The sequence below is a fragment of the Lontra canadensis genome, unplaced genomic scaffold (assembly GCF_010015895.1).
Source record: "Lontra canadensis isolate GAN:19392208 unplaced genomic scaffold, GSC_riverotter_1.0 scaffold6, whole genome shotgun sequence".
In the NCBI taxonomy this organism is placed as follows: Eukaryota; Metazoa; Chordata; class Mammalia; order Carnivora; family Mustelidae; genus Lontra; species Lontra canadensis.
Window position 1 is genome coordinate 21858627 of NW_022631000.1, and position 24154 is coordinate 21882780.

A 24154-nucleotide genomic window follows, 5' to 3' on the forward strand; every position below is an offset into this window, starting at 1 on the left:
CCAAAAGATGTAAGGTTTAAATAGAAGCATTGTAGCAACCAATCAGAAATACTTAAATTCACCTACAATAAAGTGCACATGATAAAACTTAGAAATTGGTGAGCTAATATGCCAATTATCAGAGACACTCTCAAAATAAAGTAAAAAACAAGTTAGCAAACAAATAATATTAAAAACAATTAGCATAATGAGGTAGATTGAGATTACTTAGGGATATGGTTCTTTAAATTCCTTCTGGTCTTGTCAATAATGTTCTAAGTTAATCAAAGATTTCTTGAAAGAGACTGGAACATAGAGCAATGTGTTTAGAAGACTGACCTCCAGGGGCGCCTGGGTGGCTCAGTGGGTTGGGCCTCTGCCTTCGGCTCGGGTCATGATCTTGGGATCCTGGGATCGAGCCCCGCTTTGGGCTCTCTGCTCAGCGGGGGGCCTGCTCCCCCCCACCACCCGCCTGCTTCTCTGCCTACTTGTGATCTCTGCCAAATACATAAATAAAAAAAAAAAAATCTTTAAAAAAAATGTTATTTAAAAAAAAAGAAGACGACTGACCTCCAATCTGAAAAATGTGATTTGAACTATCTCTACCAATTGGGAAAGTCAGTGGCTCTGAGCTTCAGTCTTCTCATCTCTAAAATGGGTATAATAATAGTGCTATTCTTGCAAGGAGGTTGTGAGGATTATATGAAATAATGAACATAAAGAGCTTAGTTAGCATAGGGGTACCGGGCTGGCTCAGTCTGTAGAGTGTACAACTCATGATCTTAGGGTTGTGGGTTCCTGCCCTATGTTGGGTGTAGAGATTACTTTAAAAAAAAAAAAAAAAAAGAGCTTAGCACAATTCCTGGCAAACAGCACTTCAAAACACAACAGACTTTTTATAAAAAGTAAACTGACCTCTTCTTTCAGGGTGTTAATCCCTTGAAAGTGCTGAGATAAAATAAGGTGTTAACTAAGGTCAAATGGTACTTCAGACAAAAAGTAAAAACATAAGGAAACAAAAAACAAAAACATAAATTACAGACCAATATCTCCCAAAAAATTTAAACAAAATTTTAGCAAATTGAATTCAAGAATATACAAAGAGAAGAATATATCATGCCTAACTGGTGTTTATACCAGGAATCCAATGTTGGCTTAATATCAGTAAAATTAAAAAAAGAAAGAAAGAAAGAAAGACAGTGTTATTCACTGTGTATCAAACAGAATAAAAAAGAAAAACTACACTATCATCTTAATCAATACAGATGAGGTATTTGACAAAATTCAACAACCACTGGTGGTAACAACTGTCAGTAGCCAAGGAACAGATGGGAACCTCCTCAATGTGCTACAAGGCAACTACTGAGAACCTATAGCTAAAAATCACACATTTAAATGGTTAAAAATTTGACTGCTTTCTCCTTAAGATTAGGAACAAGACAATGATATCTATTTTCACTGCTTCAACACTGAAATATTCTTAGGGCATTAAGTCAAGAAAAAGGAAAAGAGACATAAAAATAAGGAAGGAATAAGTTAAACAAAAGTTTGGGCTATGTGGAAAAGTCTATGGAATCTATAACATTTTACTTATAGTGAGTTTACTGGCAATGTCACAGGCAACAAGATCAATATACAAAAATCAATTATACTTCCACATTCCAGCAATTAAAAAATCAGAGACTGAAATAAAAAGATGTAATTTATAATAACATAAGAATATAAAATAGCAATAAATTTAACAAAATATGTGCAAAGTCTATACAATGGAAATTACATTTTGGTGAGACAAACTACAGAAATATAAATAATGGACAGATAAACCATGCTTATAAATTGTTAGATTCAATATTAAGATGTCATTTCTTTCCAAATTCACCTACAGATTCAACTCAATTCCAATCGAAATCCCAACAGGTAAGGCACTTTTATAGAAATTTATAAATATCGATTCTAAAATTTATACAAAAATGCAGAAGACCTAGTATAGCCCAAACAGAAACAGAACAAAGCTTTGAAACAGAACAAAGTTGGGAGGACTTACACTACCTGATTTTAAGACTTACTATACAGGTACACAGAGTGTCTCAATGTTGGTACTACTGATATTATGGACTGGCTAATTCTCTGTGATGGGGAACTGGCCAGTACACTTTAGGGTGTTCAGCAGCATCCCAACCTCTACCCCATCAAAGGCAAATCTTTCACCTGCCAGTTGTTAACAATCAAAAATGTCTCCGGAAACTGCCACATGTCGAACCGGGTTGGGCGGGGGGGGCAAAATTACCCTTTATTGAGAACTATTAAGCTATAGTAAGAAGTGTGTTACTGACATGAAGATAGACGTTTAAATCAATGGAACTGAACAGAATCTAGAAACAGACCCTCAACTTGGGAGTCAATTGCTATTTGACAAAGATACAATGCAATTCTATAGAAAAAGGCAATCTTATCAGTAAATGATGCTGTAGTGACTGGTTATTCATATGGAAGAAGAATAAACCTCACCCCTCACCTCACTCCATACATGAAAATTTAACTCAAAACTTATCACAGATAAATTTAAGAGCAAAAACTATAAAACTCCAAGAAAAAATATAGGAGAAAGCTTAGTAATTCTGGCTTAGACAAAGATATCTTAGAACATAAATAAGCATGAATTTTTTAAATTGATAAACTGCAGATTACAATATAAAACATGTTTGTGCCTTTATCTTCTGTTAAGAAGATAAAAAGGCAAGCTACAGACTGGGAGAAAATATTTGTAAAATAAATATCTGACAAAGGACTTGTATCCAGAATAAGACAGTAATATTGCAAACAAGCCAATAAAGGACAATGGACAAAAAGTTTAAACAGTTAAAAAAAAAAAGTTTAAACAGTTGCCTTACCAAAGAAGATATGCTGATGGCAAAAAAGCACATGAAAAGATGTACAACATCTTTAGTCACTAAGGAAATGCTTATTAAAGCCACTCTATCATACCACATAAGCCCACGTGAATAGCTAAAATGAAAAAAGACCAACCATACCAAATGCTGACAAGGACATAGGGAACTAGGGCTCCTTTAAGTTGCTGATGGGAATACCAATTTGTATAAGCATTTTAGGAAACATGTTTGGCAATTTTTTAAAAGTTAAGCATACACTTACCAGATGACCCAGCAATTCCATTCCTAGGTATTTACCTTAGAAAAATAAAAACTTATGTCAACACATAAGCTTGTATTTGGATGTTCATAGCAGCTTTATTCATAATAGTCCACAAGTGGAAATAACACCAATGTTCATCAACTCATGAATGGATAAACGAATTGCAGTAAACCCATATAAGGGAATGCTACTCAGTAATAAAAAACAACAACAACAACAACAAAGAACTACTAATACTCACAACATAAATAAATCTCAAAAGCATTATCCTAAGTACAGGCATGCAGATACAAAGGATATTAAGGAAGTATCCCGATTATTTGATATAGCTAAAAATAATTCTGATTTTCAGTAGCTTTTTTGTGGTTATTTAATTAACTGACTTTTAACTACCTTTTGTTATTTAGGTGTCTCCTCTCATATCCCTAAAACAACTATAAACCCTTCTCCCATAAGGGTTATTGTATATCTCTGCAGAGCAGTTCACAATACAACCACACATTTGTAGATCAATGCACAGACTCCATAATTCTCTTTCGATAAAACAAGAAGAATGCAGTATACATATCACAATATATTCAGGATACCTGGGTTCAAATCCCAGCTGCCTCCCTAGGGTAACCTGTGTTGAGTCATTTAATCTACATGAAATTCCCTATTCTTACTCGTTAAACTGAAAAGCACTGGGGTAAAGTGCAGAAAGAGTGTTAGGGACAGTGGAGTGGTACAATCAGCAATCCCAGTGAATGTGAGGCTGTAGTAAGGAAAGAAATCTCCTGAAGAGACTAAAAGTGATAAAGCAAGTTTCTAAATCTTGGTATTCCTAGCCCTTTCACTATCAGCATTCCCCGATATTCATCTTGATAAAGATGATAATGAAGAGGAAGAAAAGATAAAGGAGAAAAGCGCATGCAATCGTAAGACCAAGTGTTTTCATTCTCTGAATAGCCCACACATATTTATTGAGTACCTATAAAGTTCAAGCCAGTGCTTGGCACTGGGGATTCAACAGTGCATAAAATAAGTAAGACACAGTTCCTACCTGTTGGGAACTCTTACCCTAGTGGGAAGACACTGACGACTAAATGGACAATTTCAATATAGCACAAGTAATGCAGAAAACAGGATAGCACAGGGGGCCACAGGAGCAGAGATATGACAACTAAACCCAGAGAAGATGAAGCAGGATGACAGGGCATCCAGTTAAACTTGAATTTCAAATAAACAATGAATACTGTTACAGTTTTAAGTATGTCCCAAATACTGTCCTATATTTTCATTTGCTACATCTGGAAGCCCTAGGTGGGGATGATACTTGGAAAAGTGCCTCACAGGAGATACTTAAGATGAAAACTTAATTATTACTTGTCCCCAACAAATTGGGACCCAGAAAATGTTTATCCATTGCTGGCCTATAAAGACACCATATGGCAAGGATCTGAAACCTCCTAACAGGAGCCAAGGAGGAACTGGAGGCTCTTACCAACAGCCATGTAGTAAGACACCTTTTAGAAGTACCTCTTCCAGGGGCACCAAATGACTCAGTGGATAAAGCCTCTGCCTTCGGCTTGGGTCATGATCTCAGGGTCCTGAGATCGAGCCCCACATTGGGCTCTCTGCTCCGCGGAGAGCCTGCTTCCTCCTTTCTCTCTCTGCCTACTTATGATCTCTCTGTCAAATAAGTAAATAAAATCTTTAAAAAAAAAAAAAAAGAAGAAGAAGAACATCTTCCAGACATACACGACTTTTAAAATGCCTCCAGGTGATTTTGCTTGACTGAGTAGTGGAGGTGCTTGGGAGCCAGACTGTGAAATGTACTTACGTGGCAGTGTGTGTACACCAAGAGGGGAAATTTGCACAATGATCTGGAAATGAGGTTTAAGATAAGTGGAGATTTTCAGGATGTTTATGTGAAAAACTTTTCACACTCAATACCCTTCTCCACTCCATAGTCCAGCCCTCAGAAGACTACAGCCCCGCTCAACAGCTTGGATACAATACATGAGAGACCCTGAGGCAGAATCACCTAGGTAAGCCACTTCTGACCCTCAGAAACTTTCTGAGATGCAAAATGTTTTTTGTTTTAAACTGTCAGGTTTTAGGATAACTTGTTATGTGGCAATAGGTAAGTAATGCTGTGGCCAGCAGAGTTGTTCGCACCCCGAAATAATGGGCCTGCACTGGTACAGCATCATGCCCACCCACTGCTGAGAACAGCCACAGTTAGGATGGGTAGCTTCAGCAAGGATGAGGTGGTGGACCAGAGGTGCCACAGTTGTGGCTGTCACTCACTCACACCTCCCACCAGCAGGAAAATACACCATTTGGTGTATTTCCATGGCCACCGCAGCATAACAAAAGTTCATTAAGGACAGCATAGCCTTTCTGGAACAAAATAAGATCTTCCTAAAAGAACAAAACAAAACAAGAATATTTCTCTGAGTTCAGCTCAGTCACTTGAGGAAATTGCATAAAAACAGAAAGATAAGTAAAATAATACAGTAAATTAACAAAGCTAAGAAAAACTCCAAGTCTCGGATTAGCTGTGGTTCTCAGCTTGATTTTGTGTGTGTTAAGAATTAATACTGCTCTCCCAATCAGGAAAATAATCTGTTCCTGGGTGGGTTGTTTTGACTCTCCCATCCAGAAGGGAATTTCTGAAATTTAAGGATAGTGTACAAGTGAAGAGCTGTGAACTGTGGTTAAACAAATAATCCAGAATTTGTAAGAGTACTTTGATGAAACAATTTCAGTGTCATTAATTCCATAAATTATTTTATTTCAATAGATTAAGTTTAAGTGATTTCATTCCAACCATCTAATGTGAACAGAAAAATGTCAGAGAAAAACATTTCTTTTTTTTCTCCAAAATACAGGATGAGTTAAAAGGGAGTGGGTAATAGTATAGAACTAAATATGACTGCAGGGAGATAGATGCTGGAAGTTTTCTTTGATCACAGCCCCTAGACTCAGCCCTTGGCTTTGTAATAGGGTTTTCTATCCAAATCATCTCAGAGTTCATGCTAGTATGACATATTTTCCCCCAGGCCACCTCAGTACCAACAGGCTTAGTATGTGCTTATGTTAGAATCCTTTAAGGTTTGTGTTCCAGATATACCAGATATCACTCTTCTCTCCTCATGGCCTACAAAACAGTCACAATCATTTTACAAGATCCCCAATTCAATTTTCATAGAAACTGAAATAAGGACATTGCCTTAAAGGACTTACATCTTCAGGACAGTTAATTCACTGATTTAAGTAAAGCCTGATCTAACCTGTGTTTTCTAGGAATTTCTGTGTCAGCTAACATTTTTAAGTATTCTATTTTTTAAATATCCAATTCATTTAAAATTTGCCTTGGTATACTAATCTAGATATTAAAAGAGAGAACATAGTAATGAAAGAAAATAAAATCTAGACTATCTCTGAATTCGAGTATCTGGTATTATAGAATAAAACAACAGTTATTCAGCTATTTTTCTCCAAATTCGGTAGCAATTTTCTGTATTTGCTTTGATTATATAAAATTGATATACATATTAAACAAAACCCTGAAGTAGCAGGCCTAAGTCCCATGCATTTTCTCTATAGCCACACTAACACATACGGTTAAGATTTTCCAATGACTGTATCCACGATTCCTAAGACTTGTTGTTGGTTCATAGTGAGGTCTAAAGATCTGGAACCAAAAACCAAGGAAAGCTTTAAAAACTGGCCAGCAAAACAATCAACAATTTCTAGAGGATTGGCTGCCTTTTTAACTCAACAGTACACTATAAAATTTTGTGATCCAGAAAAGGAAAAAGCTGAGAAAAAAAACACCCAACATAAAATTCATTAATATCATCCAGGATAAGAGATGCAACCCAGACACAGTTTCATTGTTTCTAAGCTCTCTGCTTACAGTTCTCTTTCCTCTTATTTGGAGATTCTTTTATTTTCTTCCTCATAAAACACCATTTTTTTTCTAGTTCTCTTTGTTTGTAAACAATCAATATATATTATAGAATTTCTTACTTCACTGATTATCTTAAGAGAAAGTTCCACTTTGAAAAATTTCACAACTTTGTGAGAGAACAACTTTCTCTTATTCCCCCTCAAATGCTCCTTTACAAACTAGAGAGGCAAAATTGGAGGGGAGGACACAAGTGGAAACTCCCAGAAAACCTGAAAAAAGAAAAATTTGACAGTAAATTTTGTCGTTGTTTCATCCACTCAACAAACAAATATTAAGCCCCTATAAGTCAGGTACTATGCTAGGGCCAAGTCCTGCTTTATTCTCAAGAGCCTGCCATTACAATATAATCTTAAAATACCAATGAGGTTAATCAAATTATATTTATATCAAGTTAAATTACAGTAAATGCCTTAAAAATAAATTAGATAAAGATGTAAATAAAATTATATACACACACACATAATTGTTTTGGTGGAGAGGTTCTGAATTGTTTTGTGCTTTCCACCTTATGCTAAGGATTCTGACAACAGGAAGAAAGAAATCACTTCCAAGAATTACACACATAGAATTACGAAGAGGGTATTTGTAGATAAAATGGAAAGAAAATCAAGATGTTAAGATTAAAAAAAAAAAACAAAACAAAAACATTTCAGGCTCCCAGGTGGCTTAGACGATGCTTTAAGCATCTGCCTTCAGCTCAGGTCATGAGCCCAGAGTCCTGGGATTGAGTCCTGCATCAGGATCCTGGCTCCACAGGGAGTCTGCTTCTCCCTCTCCCTCTGCCCCTCCACCCTGCTCATACTCTTTCTCATGTCCTCTCAAATAAATAAATAAATAATCTTAAAAAAAAAAAAGAACATTTCGAAGTTATCAAAGCTCTAAAGTAATATAAAAATCTGTGTAGTACTTTATATTTTACTTGTATCTAGTGATGTTTCTTATTACAACAGCTAACAAAGTCTATCAACCCACCTATTTCTTTTTGCCAAAAAACATTATCTTCAATTTTATAACTGAAGTCATACAGAAATAAAATTCAATTATAAAAATATACTTGACAGATTCAAACCAAATTTCATTAGATGTTATATTACAGGATATTATATTAATATTTCAGTCTTACTTTAAGTATTACATGTATGCTATTTTAAAAATCCACATCCATGGACTTGACTTGTTATAATATCCTTTAAATGCATGCAATGCTTGTAAAGTAATTCTTGTAATTCAGCTTTCTGGAATGAAACAAAATGTATCTGATACAGAACTGTATACTACAACAATGTTTTATTATAACTCATAACCAAACTATGGAAAAGATTCTTTACCGCATTAATCATCAGGGAAATGTAAATTAAAACTACATTACCACTACATACCCACCAGAATGAGTATAAGGAAAAAGATTAAAAAATACCAAGTATTAGCAAGAATATGAGCAATAGGGAATCCTCATATACTGCTAGTAGCAGTGTAAATTGGTATTATCACTTCGGAAAAAGTCATCTGGAAGTATCTACTAAAGTTGAGCAAATGTATATTCTAACCAAACAATTCCAATCCTAGGTATATGCGCTAGAGAAATGTGTGTATACGTTCACCAAAGGACATGGACTAGAATGTTCATAAGATCATTAACTGTAATATCCCCAAACAGAAAACTATCCAAATACCCAATAACATTAGAATGAATAAATAAATTATGATTTATTCACACAGTGTAATATTATAAAATAATGAGAAAATTACCAACTAAAACTACATACAATATGGATGAATCTCACAAATATAACGTTCAGCAGGAAAGGTAGTCACAAAAGAAAAAATACCATAGGATTCCATATATAAAGCATAAAAATAGATAAGAATAAATCTATGCTATTAAAAGCCAAGACAGATTAAAAAAAAAAAAGAATATTTCAGCGACCATTTTTATTCACTATGTAATTTATAAAAAAGAAGAGAGGGAGTGGGTAAAAAAAAAAAATAAGAGGAGGAGAAATCAGATTAAATGTCAGAATAAGGTAATTTAATCTTTTCCTGAACAATAAACACTTGATTTTTAAATTTTTTAAAAAAGATTTTACTTATTTTTTGACAGAGAGAACAAGAGAGGGAACACAAGCAAGGGTAGTGGAAGAGGGAGAAGCAGGTTTCCTGCGGAGCAGGGAGTCTAACGCGGGGCTTTTTGATCCCAGGACCCTGAGATCATGCCCTGAGCCAAAAGTAGATTCTTAACCAACAGAGTCACCCAGGTGCCCCTACATGTGGTATTTAAATTGCTAGATTTAATTTTAAAAACACTATGTTGGGGGGCACCTGGGTGGCTCAGTTGGTTAAGCATCTGCTTTCGGCTTGGATCATAATCCCAGGGTCCTAGGATTGAGTTTAGCTGTTACTAAAAGTAAGCAAGATGGTTAGCTCAAGTTAAATATGTGGAAAGGTTTTCTTCTGTGAAAATAACAATGGGCCATATGGGAAAAGGAAACAAAACAATCAGATCAACTCCATTTTTCAAAATACTAATTAAATAAGAAATCACATAAAGACCTTTTAATTTCAACAGTACTCTGCCAATTGAGTTATAAGGCGATTCACTGAAAGTGAGTATTAAAATAAAGAAACAAGTTTGCAGATATCCTTTCGTGCAAAAAGAAGATTTTAAGTTTATCATCCTTTCATAAAAAACAATATAAAATAAACTATAAAATATATAAATATAAAACGTAATTATAAATAAACTATAAAATAAACATAAAAAATACTATAAAATCAGGTATCACCATCATACTTTTCAAAATAAAGCAATTTAGTGGGCCCTGGGTGGTTCAGTCAGTTACGCGTCTGCCTTTGGCTCAGGTCATGATCTCAGGGTCCTGGGATCAAGCCTCTCATCAGGCTCCCTGCTCAGAGGGGGTGCCTGCCTCTTCCTCTCCCTCTGCTCACACTCTCTTTCTCCCTCAAGTAAATAAGTAAAATCTTAAAAATTATATAAAATAAAGCAATTTATATGAACTATCAGAATAGAGATTAAAAAAATAAAAATGTATATTAAAAATGAAAAAAGTCACTTTATTGTGACTCAGGAATAACATATTGCATTATTAAAGCTATTTATAAATCTACAACATGCAATAAAAAAAACAGAGCAAAGTGATGTAATTCTACCTAACCATAATATACATTGCGAAAGCAGTTAACAGGAAGATAAAAGATGTGGTAACCACAGCCTATTTAAACAATACTTTAATTTTTTCTTTTTTGTTGTTTTAAATCAGGAACTCTTTATATTTTTTCCTAAAAGATAATTCTTATTAATTCTAGCATTTAATTATTTATTATGGTAACCTAACACTACTATTTAGGTTTTATTTACTAAAATATATCTTGCAGACAAACACAGGAAAAAATACGAGAGAGAAATGGCACAGGTCCTTCAAGAAAAGCAAGCTACTCAGGTCAATAAAACTATTTGTAGAATGGAATAGCTGTCTATTTTCAGATCATTAAGATATTTTTAAATATCCTGAAACCAAACCCAGATTCTAAAGGCAAAGCCAGAACCATTCACTGTGTTTATTAAAATACAATCTCTTATTAAGTCTTGCACAGTAAGAGAGGCCAAACTCACCCTAACATGACCTTAGATTCAGAAGCCTGCCAAAGAATCTGTATAGAAATAGCAACTAAATGTTGCTTATACCTACTGTTTAAAGTAATATAAAATAAAACAAAAGCTTACTAGTTATTTTAGGACTTAAATAGTGAAGTAAAATCTGACAAAGAGAATATGGGCAAACACTAGCAGCCTTTTAAATTAAACATACAAGTTTAAATTATATAAGCTAATTTATTTTTAAGATTTTGAACACTGAAATAATCTTTAACACTAATTCCCTACCTTTTTCACCTTTCCAACTCCTTTTAAATTTTTTCTCATTGAGAAAGTAACAGTTCAACTCTATATCTGAAATTAATAATGTACTCTATGTTGGCTAACTGAATTAAAATTAAAAAAAAAAAAGTTAAGGTTCACTTCTTGGCAGAAATGCACTATTACGGTCCCTACAGGGAGCCATTCCAGCAGCACTCTTGATAGAACTGTGCATTCCTTCTGTTCCTACTGCTTAGCCCACAAATTCCTTTATTGCTGTTTCCAGGTTGTAAAGATCTGTTCAAAAATGTTACAAAGCCTGAAACAATTAGTTTCACTATAAATGCATGTACTCTAACCTTAGCTGGTTCCCTGCTGCTACTCAGGGATCCCAGAATCATCTCTAGATTAGAAAGGATTAAAAATAGTATAGAACAGGTTCTAAGCAACAATACTCTCCAAATGGAGAATTTATAAGTTTCTCTCATAATTAAGCGGTGTTCATCCAGGAAATTCCAAGTTTTTGTGAAATGTAAACATCAATCAATGTAATTCACCATACTCGTAGGCTAAAAATACCCCACCATTTAATCATTGTGCTGGTACAGAAAAAAACATTTAACAAACTTCAACAACTGTTCATGATCAGAACACTCAGAAAACTAAGATTAGAAAGGAAACTTACTCAACCAGATGGAAAGCAGCTATCAAAATTCTACAGCTAACATCATAGCTATTAACACAGACTTGATGCTTTCTTTCCTCCTAAGATCAGAAACACGGCAAGGATTTCTGCTCTCACCATTTCTATTCAACTTTGAACTGGAAGTCCTAATCAGTGGTATCAGGAAAGAAAAAGAAATACAAATTGGAAAGGAAAAGTAAAACTGTCTTTAATTGCAGATGACATGACAGTATATGCAGAAAATTCTAAGGAATTTATCCAGACTTCAAGTTAGATTACAGAGTTGTAGTAATCAAAACAGTATGGTACTGGCACAAAAAGAGACACATAAATCAATGGCACAGAACAGAAAACCCAGAAATGAACCCACAACTATGCGGTCAACTAATCTTCGACAAAACAAGAATATACAATGGGAAAAAGAATGTCTCCAAATGTGTTGGGAAAACTGGACAGCAACATGCAAAAGAATGAAAGTGGACCACTTTCTTACACCATACACAAAAATAAACTCAAAATTTACACTGACCTCTACCTCTGAAACCAATAACACATGTTAACTACTTGAATTTAAATTAAAAAAAAAAATTTAAAAACTCTCAAAATTTAGATTAAAAACCTAAAATGGGAGACCTGAAACCATAAAAATCCCAGACGACAGCACAGGCAGTAACTTCTTTGACACTGTCCAAAGTAACTTCTTTCTAGATGTCTCCTCAGCAAGGGAAGCAAAAGCAAAAATAAACTACTGGGACTACATCAAAATAAAAAGGTTCTGCACAATGAAGTAAACAACAAAACTAAAGGGCAACCTACAGAATGGGAGAAGATATTTGCAAATAATATATTCGATAAAGGGTTAGCATCCAAAATATATAAAGAACTTACAAAATTCAACACCCCCAAAATGAATAATCCAATTAAAAAACGTGCAGAATACATGAACAGACATTTCTCCTAAGAAGACATACAGATGGCCAACAGATACATGAAAAGATGCTCATTATCACTTATCATCAGGGAAATGCAAATCAAAACCACAAGATATCACTTCACACCTATCAGAAGGGCCAAAATCCACAACACAAGAAACAAGGTGTTGGTGAAGATATGGAGAAATCTTCCTGCACTGTTGGTAAGACTGCAAACCAGTGCAGCCACTGTGGAAAACAGTATGGAGGGTCCTCAAAAAGGTTAAAAATAGAACTATTCTACAGTCCACCAATAGCACTACTAGGTATTTGCCCAAAGAAACAAAAAATACTAAATCAAGGGGATACAGGCTGATGTTTATAGCAGCATTATCTACAATAGCCAAATTATGAAAACAGCCAAAGTGTCCATCAACTGATGAATGGATAAGAAGATGTGATACACATATATACAATGGAATATTAGTCATAAAAAGAATGAAATCTTGCCATTTGCAATGACATGGAGGGAGCCAGAGAGTATTATGCTAAATGAAATAAATCAGAGAAAGACCAATACCATATGATTTCACTCATATGTGGAATTTAAAAAACAAAACAAATGAGCAAAGGGAAAAAAGAAGAGAGAAGCAAACCACGAAATGAACTACAGAGAACAAACTGCTGGCTACCAGAGAGAAGGGGGGGGGATGCGTTAAACAGGGCATGGGGATTGAGGAGGGCACTTGTGATGAGCACTGGTGTTGTACAGAAGGGCTGAGTCACAATACTGTACACCTGACACTAATATTACACTGTATGTTAACTAATTGGAATTTAAATAAAAACTTACCAAAAAAGAGAAAATCCTAAGGAATTTAAAAAAGACTTACTAGAATTGAGTTACACACAGCGGCAGGCTATAAGATCAAAATACAAAAACCAACTGTATGTCTACATACTAGCAGAGAACTGAAAATTGAAATTAAAAATACCATTTGCAATTAAATAAAAACCTCAAACTAGTAAGTGATTATGGCAAAGTTGTAGGATACAAGGTTAATATATAAAATTCAACTGCTTTCTTATATACCAGCAATTAATCATTGGAATTTGGAAGTAAAAACACAAGGCCATTTACATTAGCACCAAAAAATGAAATACTTAAGTATATAGCCAATAAATATGTGTAAGAGTTGTAAGTGGAAAACCACACAACTCTGATAAAAGAAATTAAAGATCTAATTAATGGAGAGATAGTACATTTTCAGGGATAGGAAAAATCAATACTGTTAAGATGTCAGTTATTCTATGTACAGATTCAGTACATACTCAGTCAAAATCCCAGTAAGTTATTTTGTGGATTATCAACAAACTAATTTTAAAATTTACATTGGGGGGAAAAAATTTTAAAAAATAATAAAATTGACATGGGGGGGTGGTGTACCTGGGTAGCTCAATGCGTTAAGCCTCTGCCTTTGGCTCAGGTCATGATCTCAGGTCCTGGGATCAAGCCCCACATCAGGCTCTCTACTCTGCAGGGAGCCTGCTTCTGTGCTTTCTCTCTCTGTCTGCCTCTCTGCCTACTTGTGATCTTTCTCTCTGTCAGATAAATAAAATCTTAAAAAAAAAAAAATTTACACGTGGGTGTCTGGGTGGCTCAGTCAATTAAGTGTCTGCCTTCAGCTCAGGCAGGTAATGATCTTGGGGTCCTGGGATCGAGCCCTGTGTCATGTGCTCCCTGAGCAGCCTCTCTCTCTTCCGCTGCCCCTCTCCCCTGCTCCTACATGCTCTAATAAATAAATAAAATCTTAAAAATCTTTAAAAAAAAATAAAACTTACATGAAAAGGCAAAAGACTCAGAACAGCCAATACAATATCAAAGAAGAAAAGATGGAGGGGCACCTGGGTGGCTCAGCAGTTAAGTGTCTGCCTTTGGCTCAGGTCATGGTCCCAGAGTCCTGGGATGGAGCCCCAAACCAGGGTTCCCTGCTCGGCAGGAAGCCTGCTTCTCCCTCTCCCACTCCTCCTGCTGTGTTCCCTCTCTGGCTGTCTGTCAAATAAAATCATTTAAAAAAAAAAAAAAAAGATGGAGAACCAACCCTACCCAATTTTAAGACTACTATAAATCCACAGTAATGAAGACAATGTGGTATCAGCAAAAGAAGAGGAAAACAGATCAATACAACAGAATGGAGAGCACAGAAACAGACCTACACAAATATATTCAGCTCATGTACAAAGGCAATTCAGTGGAGAAAGGACAGGCTTTCAACAAATGAGACTAGAACAACCAGAGATCTACATGCAAAAACAAAACAAAAACAAAAACTAGACATAAATCTTACACCTGTATCAAAAACAACTCAAAATGGATCACTGACCCAAACGTAAACAGCAAAACTCCTAGAAGAAAAATAGGAGAGGGGCACCTGGGTGGCTCAGATGGTTATGAGTCTGCCTTCAGCTCAGGTCCTGATCCCTGGGTGCTGGGACTGAGTCCCACATCAGGATCTCTGCTCGGCAGGAAGCCTGCTTCTCCCTCTTCCACTCCCCCTGCTTGTGTTCCCTCTCTCACTATCGCTCTCCTTGTCAAATAAATTAATAAATAAAAATATTTAAAAAAAAATAGGAGAAAGTCTAAGTGCCTTGGATTTAGTAATGACTTTTTTTTAAAGTAATCTCTACACCCACTGTGGGGCTTGAACTCACTACCCTAAGATCAAGAGTCACACGCTCTACCAACTGAGCCAGCCAGGCACTTCTGGTAATGAATTCTTAGACACACACCAAAAAGTATGAACCCTGAAAGAAAAAACTGGTAAGCCCGACTTCATTAAAATTGAAAACTTCTTTGTGACAGTCATGGTTTCTCTACCACCAGATAAGGAACATCAAGTCTTTGTGTATCCCTACAAGAAACATTATGTGTTTGTAGACTGCATCTTTTTTTTTTTTTTAAAGATTTCATTTATTTATTTGACCGAGAGAGAGATCACAAGCAGGCAGAGAGAGAGGGGGAAGAAGGCTCCCCGCTGAGCAGAGCCCGATGCGGGGCTCGATCCCAGGACCCCGAGATCATGACCTGAGCCAAAGGCAGAGGCTTAACCCACTGAGTCACTCAGGCACCCCTGTACGTGGCATCTTTTTAAACAAATGATTATATACATAGGAAGTTGATCTGCACTTTTGTTACCTTAATGTGTCTTTAAGATCATTAATACTTGTACATAGCATTCTTATTTCCAATTTTATATCTACAAGCTATTCCATTGTATGTATTGAACACTAATCAAATCTTACTGGTGAACTATCAGTTTCCAATATTTTGCTATTATATATAATACTGTAAAGATTAAGCTTCACTTTCCAAATCTGACAGCACATCAGTACAACCAGTTCCTAAAATTGGGACTGCTGGGTTATAAGAAATGTGAATGATTAATTATTGTGAAATCGCTTCCTATAATGGCTGCACTAATTTAAGCTCCTACCAGCAGTATAAGAGCGCATATGTTACCCTACACCCTTGACAACAGTGTTTAATCAAACGTCTTAATACTTGCCAATCTTACAGAGTGGAAAGTGGTACTCAGTCTACTTTTAAATTGTAAGTTTTATGAACAAGGTGGAGTACCTTTTCATTTGTATAATTTCCATTAGTGTTTCTTTTTCTGTGACTGTTTATTCCTAAGTTTTGCCTATTCTCTAAAAATTGGAGTGCTGGTTTAATCGTTCCCTTGTTATCACTACACAATATTCCTCTTTGTTCCTTTAAAGCCTTGAGGCTCTTAGTATATTTTAGTTGATATCGATACTGTTGTGCTCACTGTACATCTTTGGTCGTTTCTTATTTTTAATCTTTCTTAGATTTAAGAATTCTGAATATGTTTTTAGTTCCAAAGCAACTTTTTCTATGTTGCAACTGTATTCTCTTGAGAGTTTTCATTCCCTTTTCTATCACAGCTTTCTCTAATCTTTTCCATTACGTCTGCTTCCACAGGAGGAATTTGTTTGGTTAATCAGTAATTCCCTCTTTGGAGTTGCTGAATTCATTTTAATAGGTTATAATATTAATAGCCACGGATTATTGCAATCTCTTGGATGGTGCAGAACTGACAGTCATATATAAGATACCCATGTTTTAAATTTGATGTGCAAGCAAATGAAGGAGCTGGCAAAGTGGAACTGCTCTGCTGAGGTTACAAAGGAACAAGTGGAGGATATATGGCAGACCTCATTCACCTGCACAGACGTGAGCAATTCATCCCACAAGCGCAACCCTCCTGACAGCTGCTCATCAGGCAGCTTCCCAGAAGACTCTATATAGCTTGTAGGCAAGTATGGCCTCTTTCCACATGCCAGAAATATCCAAACGTACAGACCACCCACTAGCATGTGCATCTCAGATAACAGAGAGATCCTTGATCTTCACCAAAGATAATGACGACTTTCAACACCAAACATTATGAAGCTCTATGTTATAGTATTTTACCTTCCATTTTTCTAAATAATGCACAATTACATGATTTATAACAAGGACATACAAATACTCAACTACTACTGATTCCTCTACTACTCCCCTGGTTATAACTGAATATAATTATCTTCAGGTCTGTTCTTATTTTAATTATGTAACTTTTAAACTCCAGCTCTTAAATATGTGTCCAAAGACAAAAAGCTCAGAAACCTTATTCACTAAAGTCCTTAACACTTTTTTCAAAAAGTTTTAAGTTCCTTCTTTATACACTTTTCAAAGATTAGATAAACAGTTTTATTAAAAGTCTGGAAACAGGGGCGCCTGAGTGGCTCAGTGGGTTAAGCCTCCGCTGTCAGCTCAGGTCGTGATCTCGGGTCCTGGGACCAAGCCCCGCATCGCGCTCTCTAATCAGCGGGGAGCCTGCTTCCCCCTCTCTCTCTGCCTACTTGTGATCTCTCTCTCTCTGTCAAATAAATTAAAAAAAAAAATCTTTAACAACAACAACAAAAAAGTCTGGAAACATATGGCAAAACAAACTCCTGTACTTCGGGGCGCCTGGGTGGCTCAGTGGGTTAAGCCGCTGCCTTCGGCTCAGGTCATGATCTCGGAGTCCTGGGATCGAGCCCCGCATCGGGCTCTCTGCTCAGCAGGGAGCCTGCTTCCTCCTCTCTCTCTGCCTGCCTCTCTGTCTGCTTGTGATCTCTCTATCAAATAAATAAATAAAATCTTTAAAAAAAAAAAAAAAAAAAAAAAAAACTCCTGTACTTCGATATCTACCGAATATAACTGTGCTACACACCAAGCTAGACTATGAAGGAAAAAACAGGAAAAAGCACCCTACCCTCAAGGATCTCAGAGTTTAGCAAAAGAAAAGGGCAAGCTATAAAGAAATAAAATATAATGTGATAAGGACAATAATAAAGTATGTACAGGCTCCAAAGTTTAATGCAAAGGAGGCACAGTAACAAAGAGCTACAGAGGAATTTGTGGTCAGCTAGATTTTTAAAGAGCAAACAGGAATTTGCCCAGTGGCTAAAGGAATTACAGACAGACGGTAAGGACATACATTCCTTCAGTAACGTTCCTAGTTTGGGACAGATACTTTGAAATACCTGTCCCAGAGACACAATGATTAATTAAGATGAAGTCTTTGACCTTAGAGAGTCAGGGGAGAGTAAACCAGTTAAAGTACAGTGTGATAAATGCTACAGTAGGGATAAGGAAAGAGTATTAAAGGCTTACGGGCCTAAACTTCAATGTGAGTAATAAACAGAAATTAGCCCGGTGAAACAAGTATCAGGAGTGGAATGGAGGACCATGTCACAGATCATGGCATTCCAGGCATAGAGAAGGGTCTACAGAAGAGCAAGGACAGAGACAGAAAGTGAAGACAGAGAATGTAGTTCAATATGGCAGAAGAAGAGGCATCTAAGATAAGGCTAAAGTTGAAACCAAGAACCATATCATGAAGGGTTTTTAAATTTTTTTTTTATTTTATTTTTAACCAATCTATACACCCATTGTGAGGCTCAAACTTACAACCCTGAGATCAAGAGTCATGTGCTCTACTGATCGAGCCAGCTAGGCGCCCCAAGGCTCTTTCAAATCAGCATTTGGACTTTATCTTGAGGGCAATAAGGAACTACTAAACTAGTTTTTTAACATGGAAAGACTGTTCAGATTTGTGTTTGTGAGAGCTATACCAGAGTAAATGAAACAGAAAGAAATAAATCTGGAAGTAATACGGCAGTTACAGTAATCCAGGAAAGAGTTTCTAGTAGTCTGAACTAAGATAGTAGCAACAGAGATAGAGAAAATGCATGGGGAGGGCTGAGAGACTGACGATGCAGAATGAACAAGCCTTATAAATGATTTGACTGGAAGCAGAAAGAAAAAAGAATCAAAGATGAGGCCTCCGTGTGTGGTTTGGGTAAAGGGTGAATGGTACTACTTTTCAGTCAGATAAGGAAAAGGGGAGAACAAGTTTTGAGTGGGTGAAATAATCACTTAATTCTGGACAGAGAGAGTATGAGATACAGAGAAGTTGCTCAAATGAAGCTATCAATAAGCAGCTAGATATGTAACAACTCAAGACAAAGTTTGGGTCAGAGATATAGATTTGAGAATAGTCCATATACAAAGTAAATGATAACTAAAGCAGTGAGAACAGATAAAATTGCGCGAGGAGAATGAACAAAATGAGAAGAAAACCCAAGACAAAACCCCACAGAATGCAAACATTTCGAAGATGAAGAGCTAGGAGAGTAGACTGAAAAGAGAACAACCAAAAGGGAAGATGAAAATATTAATATGAGGAAAAGGAGTAAGTGCTTAATGAATGCTATGTGTCATGCTAAATGATTTATGGGCAGTAACTCATTTAATCCTTAGACACTCTATGAGCAACTTATTATATTCTGCATTATCAGAGATACGGCTACTTTAGTGTAGAGAGATCAACTTGCTCAGGTTTATACATTTGGTTGGGTATGAGAAGTGCAACCAAAATCATACCCAATCCTCTAGAGGCCTTTTTCTTAACTGTTACACTATACTGCTTTCTATGAAAGTCAGAAAAAGTATGGTATCACAGACACACAAAAAATCAGTGATTAAAAAAGAAAGATACCATCTGAGTAGCAATGAGCTCACCCAGCAGCACCAAGATCTTGTTTCTAATAATATTCTCCATTAAAAGTAATCAGGACTCCTTAGAAAAATGACTGATCTGAGGAGTAGGCAGGAAATATGTAAAATGAGCCTGGAGCACCTTGCAGTCCTAAAAAAAAATAAGTGCTCAAAACAAAAATAAACAACAACAAAAAAAACCAAACCCACAATAAGGGACATGCCAAAGGGACACAGAAAACCAACTGACAGCTCACAATGGACACAGTTGTAACAACTTAAGCAGAAAATTAAGTAGTATTAGACTATATAACCCAGAGTATAAACTAAATTCATGAGTCCATACTAATATAAATAAACCATTAAATAAATAAATAAGAGAGGAGAGACAAATCTAGGGTGCAAAAGAATTCCAAATAAATGATGTAGATATTTCCCCTTACAGAGGTAGCGCAACCTCTCCACTCCTCAAATATGGGCTCCACGTAATGACTTCCTTTCAAAGACTACAGTATGGAAAGGGGGGAGAGGGTAGAGAGTTACTTCACAGTACTGAAACATGACAAACACTACCTCAGCCAAGTGATCAAGGTTCACATCAACAATGATAAGTCATGTTGATAGTATGGCCTTTGATATGCTGTGATGAAAATGGCACTTTATCTCTGGTTTTTCTCTCAAAAACTCGGTAACCCTAACCTCATCATGAGAAACTCATCAGAAAAATCCCACTGAGGGACTTCTACAAAATACCTGAAAATTACATTTCAAAACATAAAATAAAAATATGAAAAGTCTGAGACACCGTCACAGACAAAAAGAGGCTAAGGATGATGGTCATGAAATGTAATACGGTATCCCGATAGCTCTCTTGGAACAGAAAACAAACATTAGCTAAAAATTAAGGAAATGGGAAGAAGTATGGACTTCTGTTAATCAACATATATTAATTTTGGTTCATTAATTGTAAAAACTATATTAGACCAATGTAGGATGTTAACAGTAGGGAAAACTGACTTAAGGAGTTTATGAGAACTCTCTGTACACTTTCTTTATAATTTCTCTGCAAATCTAAAACTATTCTAAGGGTGCCTGGGTGGCTCAGTGGGTTGGAGCCTCTGCCTTCGGCTCAGGTCATGATCCCAGGATCCTGGGATCGAGCCCCACATCGGGCTCTCTGCTCTGTGGGGAGTCTGCTTCCTCCTCTCTCTCTGCCTGCCTCTCTGCCTACTTGTGATCTCTGTCAAATAAATAAATAAAATATTTTTTTTTAAATGTTATTTAAAAAACAAAGGGGGCAGGGTGCCTGGTGGCTCAGTCATTAAGCACCTGCCTTCAGCTCAGGTCATGATCCCAGAGTCCAGATGGGAGTCCCAGATGGAGCCCCGCATGCTCCAGTGCTCTGTGGGGAGTCTGCTTTTCCCTCTGCCCCTCACCCCATTCTCCTGCTCTCTCTCACTCTCACACATAAATACTTTTTAAAATAAATAAGTAATAAAAAAACAAAGGGGGAAATTAACTGTCAAATGCTGATAATCAAAAAAGAAAAAGACAACCGAGAGCAGTTTCAGTGGATTAATGGAGTCAAAGACAGATTACATCAGGCAGAGGAGTGAACTAAAGCTGAGAATGGGGCTGTAAGCGTATGGCTTTTTCCAAGAAGTCTGACAAGGAGGGGAAGATCAAATCAGAGTCAGAAGTAGACATCAAGTTAAAGAAAGTAACTGTTGTTTTGTTTGTAAATAAAGGTATAATTCACATACCAAAAATTTACCTTTTAAAGTGTACAATTCAGTGGTTTCCAGTATGTTCAAAAAAATTATATAACCATTACCACTATATACTTCCAGAACATTTTCATTACTTCAAGAAGAAATGGTATAATCAGAGACCTAAATATATGAAATATGTTCATGAATAAGAAAACTTGACATTGTTAAGATGTCAATAAAACCGAAGTAATTTACAGATTCAATGCAAAGTCTATCAAAGTCTAACAGCCTTTTTCACAGAAATGGAAAAGCTGATCCTCAAACTCATGTGTAATTGCAAGGAATCCTAAATAGCCAGAACAATCCTGAAAAAGGGTTCACAATTCTCAACTTTGAAACTTATTACAAAACTACAGTAATTAAAATAATGATACATAGAGACATACAGATCCAGAGAACAGAATGAAAAGCCCAGAAATAAACCTTCACATATGTGGTCAATTGATTTTTGACAAGAGCGCTAAAACCATTCAATGGTCAAAGGACAGTCTTTCAAAAAATGGTAATATTAAAACTAGATATCCTTATTCCAGTTTGACTCTTAAACCATATACAAAAATTAACTCAAAATCGATCAAAGACCTAAACTAAAGAACTAAAACTATAAAATTCTTAGAAGAAAGCTTTGGGGAAAATCTTCAGAATGCCAGATTTGGCAACCATGCCACGGGTATGAAGAAAGAATAGACAAACTGGACTTTAGCAAAATAAAGCACTTTTGCTCATCCAAGTGAACTATAAGGAGAGTGAAAAGAAAACCAACTGAACAGAAGAAAATATCTGCAAATCATTTATCTTATAAGGGATTAATATTCCATATACCTAACAATTCCTAAAACTCAACTCCAAAAATAATTAATCCAATTCAAAAATGGGCATAGGACTTGAGCAGACCTTTCAAAGATACACAAAATGGCCAATAAGCACATAAAAAGATGCTCAACATTACTAGTCATTAGGGAAATACAAATCAAAATTATAGTAAGACACCACCTCACATCTACTAAGATGGCTATAATAAAACAAAAAATAAAATAAGTGCTGGCAAGGATGTGGAGAAATTGGAACCCTTGTGCACTATTGGTAGGAATATAAAATGTTAGAGCTCCTGAAAATCAGAATGGCAATTCCTCAGGGGCACCTGGGTGGCTCAGTGGGTTAAGCCTCTGCCTTCAGCTCAGGTCATGATCTCAGGGTCCTGGGATCGAGCCCCGCATTGGGCTCTCTGTTTAGTGGGGAGCCTGCTACCCACTCTCTCTCTCTTTGCCTATTTGTGATCTCTCTCTGTCAAATAAATAAATAAAATCTTAAAAAAAAAAAAAGTTAATTCCTCTGAAAAATTAAAAACAGAATTATCATATGACCCAGAAATTCCACTTCTAGGTACACACCCAAAGAGGGTCCCAAAGAGATATTTGTACTCCCATGTTTCTATAAACATTATTCACATTGTTAAGCATGGAAGCAACCCATGTGTCCACTGAGGGATGAATGATAAGCAAAACTGGTGTATATATATAAATAACGGAATAGTATTCAGCCTTAAAGGGAAGGAAATTCTGACACATACTACAACATAGACGAACCTTCAGGACATTATGCTAAATGAAATAAGCCAGTCAACAAAAAGACAATTACTATTAAGATTTCCACTTACATGAGGTACCTAAAACAGTCAAAATCATAGAGACAGAAAGCAGAATGGTGGGTGCCTGAGACTAGGGGGAGGGGAGAATGGGGAGTTATTGTTTAACGAGTACAAAATTTGAGTTATGCAAGATAAATAGTTAAGGATGTGGATGGGACTAATGGCTACACAACATGAATATACCTAATACCACTGAACTGTACACTTAAAAATGATTAAAGCTGTAAATTTTATGTTATGTGTATTTTACTACAGTGAGAAAACTGGAAAAAGTGAGAAGCATTAAGGCTTGTAGTACCGCATTTACTGTTTCATAACACAGATTTAAATTCTCAGAATAATTCTACAGACATTATTATTAAGCTAGACTTTTTTATACCGAAATACAGACTTCTCTAGCCTTCTCTCCAGGGCATATATCCTTTGAGGGTATATATATCTCTCACAGCTACCTGTATTATAATGACATGTATTTTGTTCCTACCTTTAATAATGAAAAATTTCAAACATATACAAGGGAAGAGAGAAAGGAATAATGAAACCCCATATAGCTATCACACCACAGATAGTTTTGTTTTATCTCTAATTCCACCCATTTTACTCTTCTTCCCCCAGTGGATTATTTTGAAGCCAATCCCAAACATCGTATCATTTCAACCACAAATATTTCAGTATGTTATCTCTACATACTAAAAGATACTGTTAAAAGATACATACAGCAAGATACAGGCAGAGTCCTGCATAAATTATTGTGCTGTTAGGTCAGATTTCTGATACAAGCAATCCTTCAGTAAACCATGTATTAGATACAGGAACTTTATATATATTCATTCATTCATACTCTACTTCATTACAAGTTAAACCACTAGGAAGTAAGGCTATCAAGCTAGAAAATCAAGAAAAACTGGCTTGAACAGTTAGTTTCAATCATAAGAGGGTCATTAATCAAAGGTGGTCTTAAGGGCACCTGAGTGGCTCAGTTGTTTAAGCATTTAACTCTTGATTCAGGTTAGGTTATGATCTCAGGGTTGTGAGATCAAGCCCCGAGTTGGGTTCTCCCTTT

At 36.1% G+C, this 24154-nt stretch overlaps 1 protein-coding gene across 5 annotated transcripts in view; it reads right to left on the reverse strand.

The window, feature by feature from the left end:
* The window catches only part of TFDP2 (transcription factor Dp-2), a 115841-nt gene that overhangs the window by 83279 nt on the left and 8408 nt on the right, over positions 1-24154 (reverse strand). Inside the window, exon 2 of one of the 5 annotated variants that reach the window (XM_032852387.1) lies at positions 3133-3167. The exons of the other annotated variants lie outside the window; for them this stretch is intronic. The gene's annotated coding sequence lies outside the window, so the exon portion shown is untranslated. The remainder of the gene's footprint in view (positions 1-3132; positions 3168-24154) is intronic. 5 annotated transcript variants of the gene reach the window in all.